Raw genomic sequence first — 6,253 nt, forward strand, 5'->3', positions numbered from 1 at the left:
TATCAAATTCTCAGTGCCCAGCACAGTGCCTGGGACACATCTATACACATTAAATCTTTTCTGGATCCACGAACGGGGTGTTTTTAAGTTGGGTGTTGAGGGGCTGACATAATAGATTTGTGCTTTAGATACATCACCTAGGCTACGTAAATTTCATTGTTCAAAGGGCAAAAGTCAAGACTAATATGAACCAGGCATGGTAGCTCACAGCTGTAATCTCAGCACTTTGGAAGGCGGAAGTGGGCCAGATCGCTTGGGCTCAGGAGTCTGAGACCAACCTGGGCAACATGGTGGAACCCTGTCTCTACAAAAAAATACAAAAATTAGCCAGGTGTGGAGGCACAGGTCTGTAGTCCCAGCAACTTGCAGGGCTGAGGTAGGAAGATGGCTTGAGGTCAGAAGGTTGACACTGCAGTGAGCTGAAATTGTGCCACTGCTCTCCAGCCTGGGTTACAGAGCAAGACCCTGTCTCAAAAACAAAACAAAAACAAAACACAAAAAGATGAATATGAGTGAAGTTGGGGGAGGTGTTGAAGGGTAGGGGTCTTGGAGGCAAGAGGCAGGGAGGGAAGTTTGGAGGCCTATACAGTGGGGACTTGAACTAAGGGACATTCACTGCTGTCGATGAGTTGGGAACAGATCCAAGAAATGTTTTTAAGGAAGAACTGAGAGAACATAATGACCTGTTTTGAAGGTAAATCCAATTCTTGAGGACCCTCTTCTGTCCTAGTCAGGAAGTGGGAAGTTATCCTTCTGGTCTATGTGAGTCTCTCTCCGGGTATCCAAGATGCCCTCTGGCTCTTGAGGTCTCTGGGCTCCAAGGGTGGTGATCCTACTCCCATGGGGTTCTGCCTCGCTGGGAGAATTTGGTAAAGGTACAACTAGGATAGCCCCCACTCAGGTCTTAGCCTCTATTGGATCCACTGCTTTCCTGGTCCTCAGAGCCTCATATTTTATGAGCTAATTATGCTTTGGCCTTTCCTTTCTCTTTCTCTTTCTCTTGCTGTTGATACTGGTTTAAGTCAATTAAGATGGGAGGCATTTCAAGTAGGATTGTCTCTTTATTGATTATTCTGTACTAAAGCGTTAGTTCTTAATTACAAGGAGTCTGTTGCTCTTCTACAGACACAAAACTTGCTGAGGTGACCTGACCCATCAGCAGAGGAGAGGCAGGCTCCAGCTGCAATCAGTTCAGAGACGCAACCACAGCAGTGCGTTCCTCAGCTCCCAGCACCAGCCCAGGATGGAGCATGGTTTTGGAAAGTAGCTTTAGAGGCCAAGGCTATATCTATACAGTGTGTCTTAGACCTGCCTCTTTAGTATCTTTTTTTTTTTTTCTTTTAAGACAGGGTCTTGCTCTATCACCCAGACTGGAGTGCAGCGGCATGATCACAGCTTACTACTACCTTGAACTCCTGGGCTTAAGCAATCCTCCTGCCTCAGCTTACTGAGTAGCTGAGGCTACAGGTGCGTGCTGCCACACCTGGTTGATTTTTTATTTTTTGTAGAGATAAGGTCTCACAATGTTGCCCAGGCTCTACCTCTTTAGTAGATTGAGTATATATGTGCTTGTCATGAGGGCACAGTGCCCAGAAGTGGTTCAGACTGTCTCTTCTTGGTCCAGCTTGGTGGTTAAAATTGCCAAAATAATGACTAACACAGCTGAGAAAAATATTTTTGGTGCACAATTACATCAATCACTTGACTGCTGGTCTCTATTAGAGTTGGGAAATATGAATCAAGCAAAAATGGACAGCTCACAAGATGAGAAGATATTAATCAGTGGGCACCTCATGAGGAGTTATCTTCTTTCCCTGGGGCCATGCTGTATACAACAGGGACAATCTGGCCATATTCCTGCCGGTGTCCTTCTCTCTCCTTATCTCTGCCTCCCTCAGATGCACTCTCCTTTGCTTCCAGGTTGACTATATATTGAACTATTTCTTCTTAGATAAACTAGTTTGCATTTCCTCCTAAGATAAATCTCATTTCATTATGTGCTGGTCATATTTCTAATCTGCTAAGTCCATTTGTATTATCATTTGGTGTTGCCTGACACTAGACTAGGTCTGCTTCTCAGTTCAGTGTTGCCATGACTTCTGAGTGGCCACAGAACCAGCCACAGAGCACATTTTCTTCCATTATGGGAACATGATGAGGTGAAGAGGAAGAAAAAGTTAACAAGATAAAAAAATAGCCATCTCTCTACTTAGTAAACAGACATAGGCTGTGGTTTAGCACAATATTTGCAGCAAAGAACTAGCCATAAAAAGAGTAATAATAAATAGTGAATAGCACAATTCTGAGTGTTTATGCATGTTAACTTTTCCAATTCTTGCAACCACTCTGTGAGGTAGGTACTATTATCATCTCTACTTCTTTATTTTCAGATAAGGAAACTGGAAGCACAGAGAGGTTAAGTAGTGTGCCCAAGCTAACACAACTAGCAAATGGCAGAGACTGGATCCCATGGAGCTTACATAGTAATTATATAGATTTTATAGTAACTTTAAAAATTTCTGCTTTAAACTCAAGTGTCAAACACGTAGCTGACTTCAGTATATGGTTGGCAATTATTTTCTTTCCAATATTACTTTATTTCACAACTCCAATGACCCATTTATTCCTGGGGCATCATTCCACGCCACTCTTTATGCTTAGTTGATTATGTATACTATTTGTGTATGTATGCAAATATATGCATAGGAAAAAGGTTTTTGTCATTGTTTATTTTACAAAAATTGAATCACACTATATACACGATTATGTAGTTTATCTTTCTACTCATAGCAACACATGGAAATCCCATCAAGGCACTTGTTTGGGTATGAATTCATGCTTTTTAGTGGCTGTATCATGTTTCATGGTATGAATGTATTATATTAATCCAGATATCTCCCACAGGTGGACAGTCACTGTGCTCCTATGACTTTAATTCTAATTCTAATTATTATCGTGTTAGTGTAAACAATGATGCAATAAATGTCCTCGAATTCATATTCATACTGAGAATTGTATTTCTAAGGAAATCAATTCAGTGGTTTTAAAGATATTTACATATTTGTACAACCAACATCACAATTAATTTTAGAATATTTGTATAACCCTACAAAGAAACTCCATATGTACTAAGTCATTTCTCATTTCTCCCCAGTTGTCCAGCTCCAGAAGACCACCCACTAATCTCCTTTCTATTTCTATGGATTTGCCTATTGTGGACATTCCATATAAATGGAATCATACAATATGTGGTCTTTTGTAGCTGACTTCTTTTACTTAGCGTAATGTTTTCAAGATTCATCCATGTTACAGCATGTATCAGTCTTCATTCCTTTTTATGGCTGAATAATACTCAGTTGTATGAATATGCCATATTTTGTTTATCCATTCATTCATTAGTGGATATTTGGCTATTTTTACCTTTTGCCTATTTTTCTTATAAGCTTCTATGAACATAACATACATGTATTTGTTTAAGTACCTGTTTTCAATTCCCTTGGGTATATATCTAAGAGTAGAATTGCTGGGTCATACAGTAACTCTATGTTTAATTGTTTTAGAAAATACTAGACTGTTTTCCAAAGTGGCTGCACCATTTTGCATTCCCACTAGCAGTGTATGAGGGTTCTGACTTCTCCACATAATCTCCAGCATATGTTATTATCTGTCTTTTAATTTTAATTTAATTTTTTTGAGACAGAGTCTTGCTTTGTCACCAGGCTGGAGTGCAGTGGCATGATCTTGGCTCACTGCAACCTCCGACTTTTGCCTTCTGGGTTCAAGCAATTCTCTTGCTTCAGCATCCCGAGTAGCTGGGATTATAGGTGTGTGCCACCACAACTGGTTAATTTTTGTATTTTTAGTAGAGACGGTGTGTCACCATGTTGGCCAGGCTGGTCTTGAACTCCTGACCTCAGGTGATCTGCCCGCCTTGGCCTCCCACAGTGCTGGGATTACAGGTGTGAGCCACCATGCCCAGCCCTGTCTTTTTATTTATAGCCATCCTAGTGGGTATGAGGTGGTATCTCATTGTGGTTTTGATTTTCATTTTCCTGATGACCAAACTTTGTTGAATCATAAAATATGTTAGATATTTTTAAGTGTTTTTTTTTTAACTCTATTTAGATGATCATATGGCTTTTGTTCTTTATTCTGTTGATATGGTGTATTACATTAATTAATTTTTTATTGTTAGCTACCTAACAGTCCTGGGATAAATCCCACTTAGTTATGGTGTATAATCCTTTCTATATGTTCCTGAATTAAATTGTGTAGTATTTAGTTGAGGAGCTCTGCACCTATATTCCTAAATTATGTTAGTTTATCGTTTTCTTGTGATGTCTTTGTTTGCTTTTGGTATGAGGGTAACACTGGCTCATATAAAAAGTTGGAAATGTTCCCTTTTATTTGGAAGAATTTATAAAGAATTGGTGTTAATTTTTTTAAATGATTGATAGAATTCACTAGTGAAACCACCTGGGCTTTTCTTTGTGGGAAGTGTGATTGTTAATACTGAGTGTCAACTTGATTGGATTGGAGGATACAAAGTATTAATCCTAGGTGTGTCTGTTTGGGTGTTGCTAAAAGAGATTAACATTTGAGTCAGCAGGCTGGGGAAGGCAGATTCACCCTTAATCTGGTGGGCACAATCTAATCAGCTTCTAGCAAATATCAAGCAGGCAGAAAAACGAGAAAAGGAGAGACGGGCCTAGCCTCCCAGCTTAAATCTTTCTTCCGTGCTGGATGCTTCCTACCCTTGAATACTGGACTCCACGTTCTTCAGTTTTGGGCTCGGACTGGCTCTGCTTTCTCCTCAGCTTGCAGACAGCCTATTGTGGGACCTATTGACCATGTAAGTTAATACTTAATAAACTCTCCTTTATATAACATATATTTGTGTGTGTGTGTGTGTGTGTGTGTGTGTATCCTATTAGTTCTGTCTCTCTAAGAGAATGCTGATTAATACAGCTTTAAAAATTAGCAAATCAATCTTCTCATTTGTTATAAAGTCTATTCAGATTTTCTATTTCTCCTTCATGTTTAAGATCCCTTTCAGCATTTCCTGTAGGTCTAATCTAGTGACAAATTCCTTCAGCATTTGCTTCTCTGTGAATGACTTATTTCTCCTTCATTTATAAAACTTATTCTGGCAGGATACAAAATTCTTGGCTGACAGTTTTTTTTTCCCCCCAGCACTTTAAAAATGCCATTCCATTCTCTTCTGGCCTGTAAGGTTTCTGCTGAAAAGTATACTGTTAGTCTGATGAAGTTTCCTTTATAGATGACAATTCTGTAGATGCTATTCTCTTGCTAATTTTAAAATTCTTTCTTGACTTTAGACGTTCTGAACACAATAAGCTGTGGTGAAGTCCTTTTTGCAATGTATTTTCCTGGGGGTCATTGGACTGCCTATATCCAGATGTTTATCTTGATAGACTTGGAAAATTTTTATCAATTATTTTATTAAATTTTTTTTCTAAACTTTTTGTTTTCTTTACCCCTTGGAAATATTGATCATTTGTTAAGTTTAGTTACTTTGTGTAGTCCCAGATGCCTCAAAAGTTTTGTTCATTCTTTTTATTCCTTTTTTGTACAAGATTATCCTGAAAGACCAGTCTTTAAGTTCTGAGATTCTTTATTCTGCTTGGTTTAGTCTATTATGGAAACCTTCAAATGTAGTTTGTATTTCCTTCAATTAATTTTTTAATTTTAGAATTCGTTTCTTTTATTTTTGAAGATATCTGCTTGATAAATATCTCATTCATATTCTGAATTGGTTTTCAAATTTCTTTGTATTGGTTTTTAGATTTCTCTTTCATCTCACTGGTCTTCTTTAAAATAAATATTTTGAATTCTCTTTCTGGCATTTCAAGGAATACTTTTTTGATTGGCATCTGTTGCTGGACAATTGTTTTGGTCCTTTGGTGATGTCACATTTCCCTGCTTCTCCATGTTTCTTGTATTCTTCCATTGATATCTGTGCATCTGGTGTAGAAGTAACTTGTTCCAATTTTGGGGGGCTTTGGGGGAGTCTTTTTGTTTTAATGTTATTTTATGTTCAGGGGTACATGTGCAGGTTTGTTATATAGGTAAATAGTGTATCACGGGAATTTGGCATACAGATTGTTCTATCACCCAAGTAATAAGCATAGTACCTGATAGGTAATTTTTCAGTCCTCATCTCCTCCCACCTTCTGCCCTCAAGTAGGCCCTGGTGTCTGTTGTTTTCTTCTTTGTGTCCATATATACTCAA

The sequence above is a fragment of the Macaca mulatta genome, chromosome 1 (assembly GCF_049350105.2).
Source record: "Macaca mulatta isolate MMU2019108-1 chromosome 1, T2T-MMU8v2.0, whole genome shotgun sequence".
NCBI classification, from domain to species: Eukaryota; Metazoa; Chordata; class Mammalia; order Primates; family Cercopithecidae; genus Macaca; species Macaca mulatta.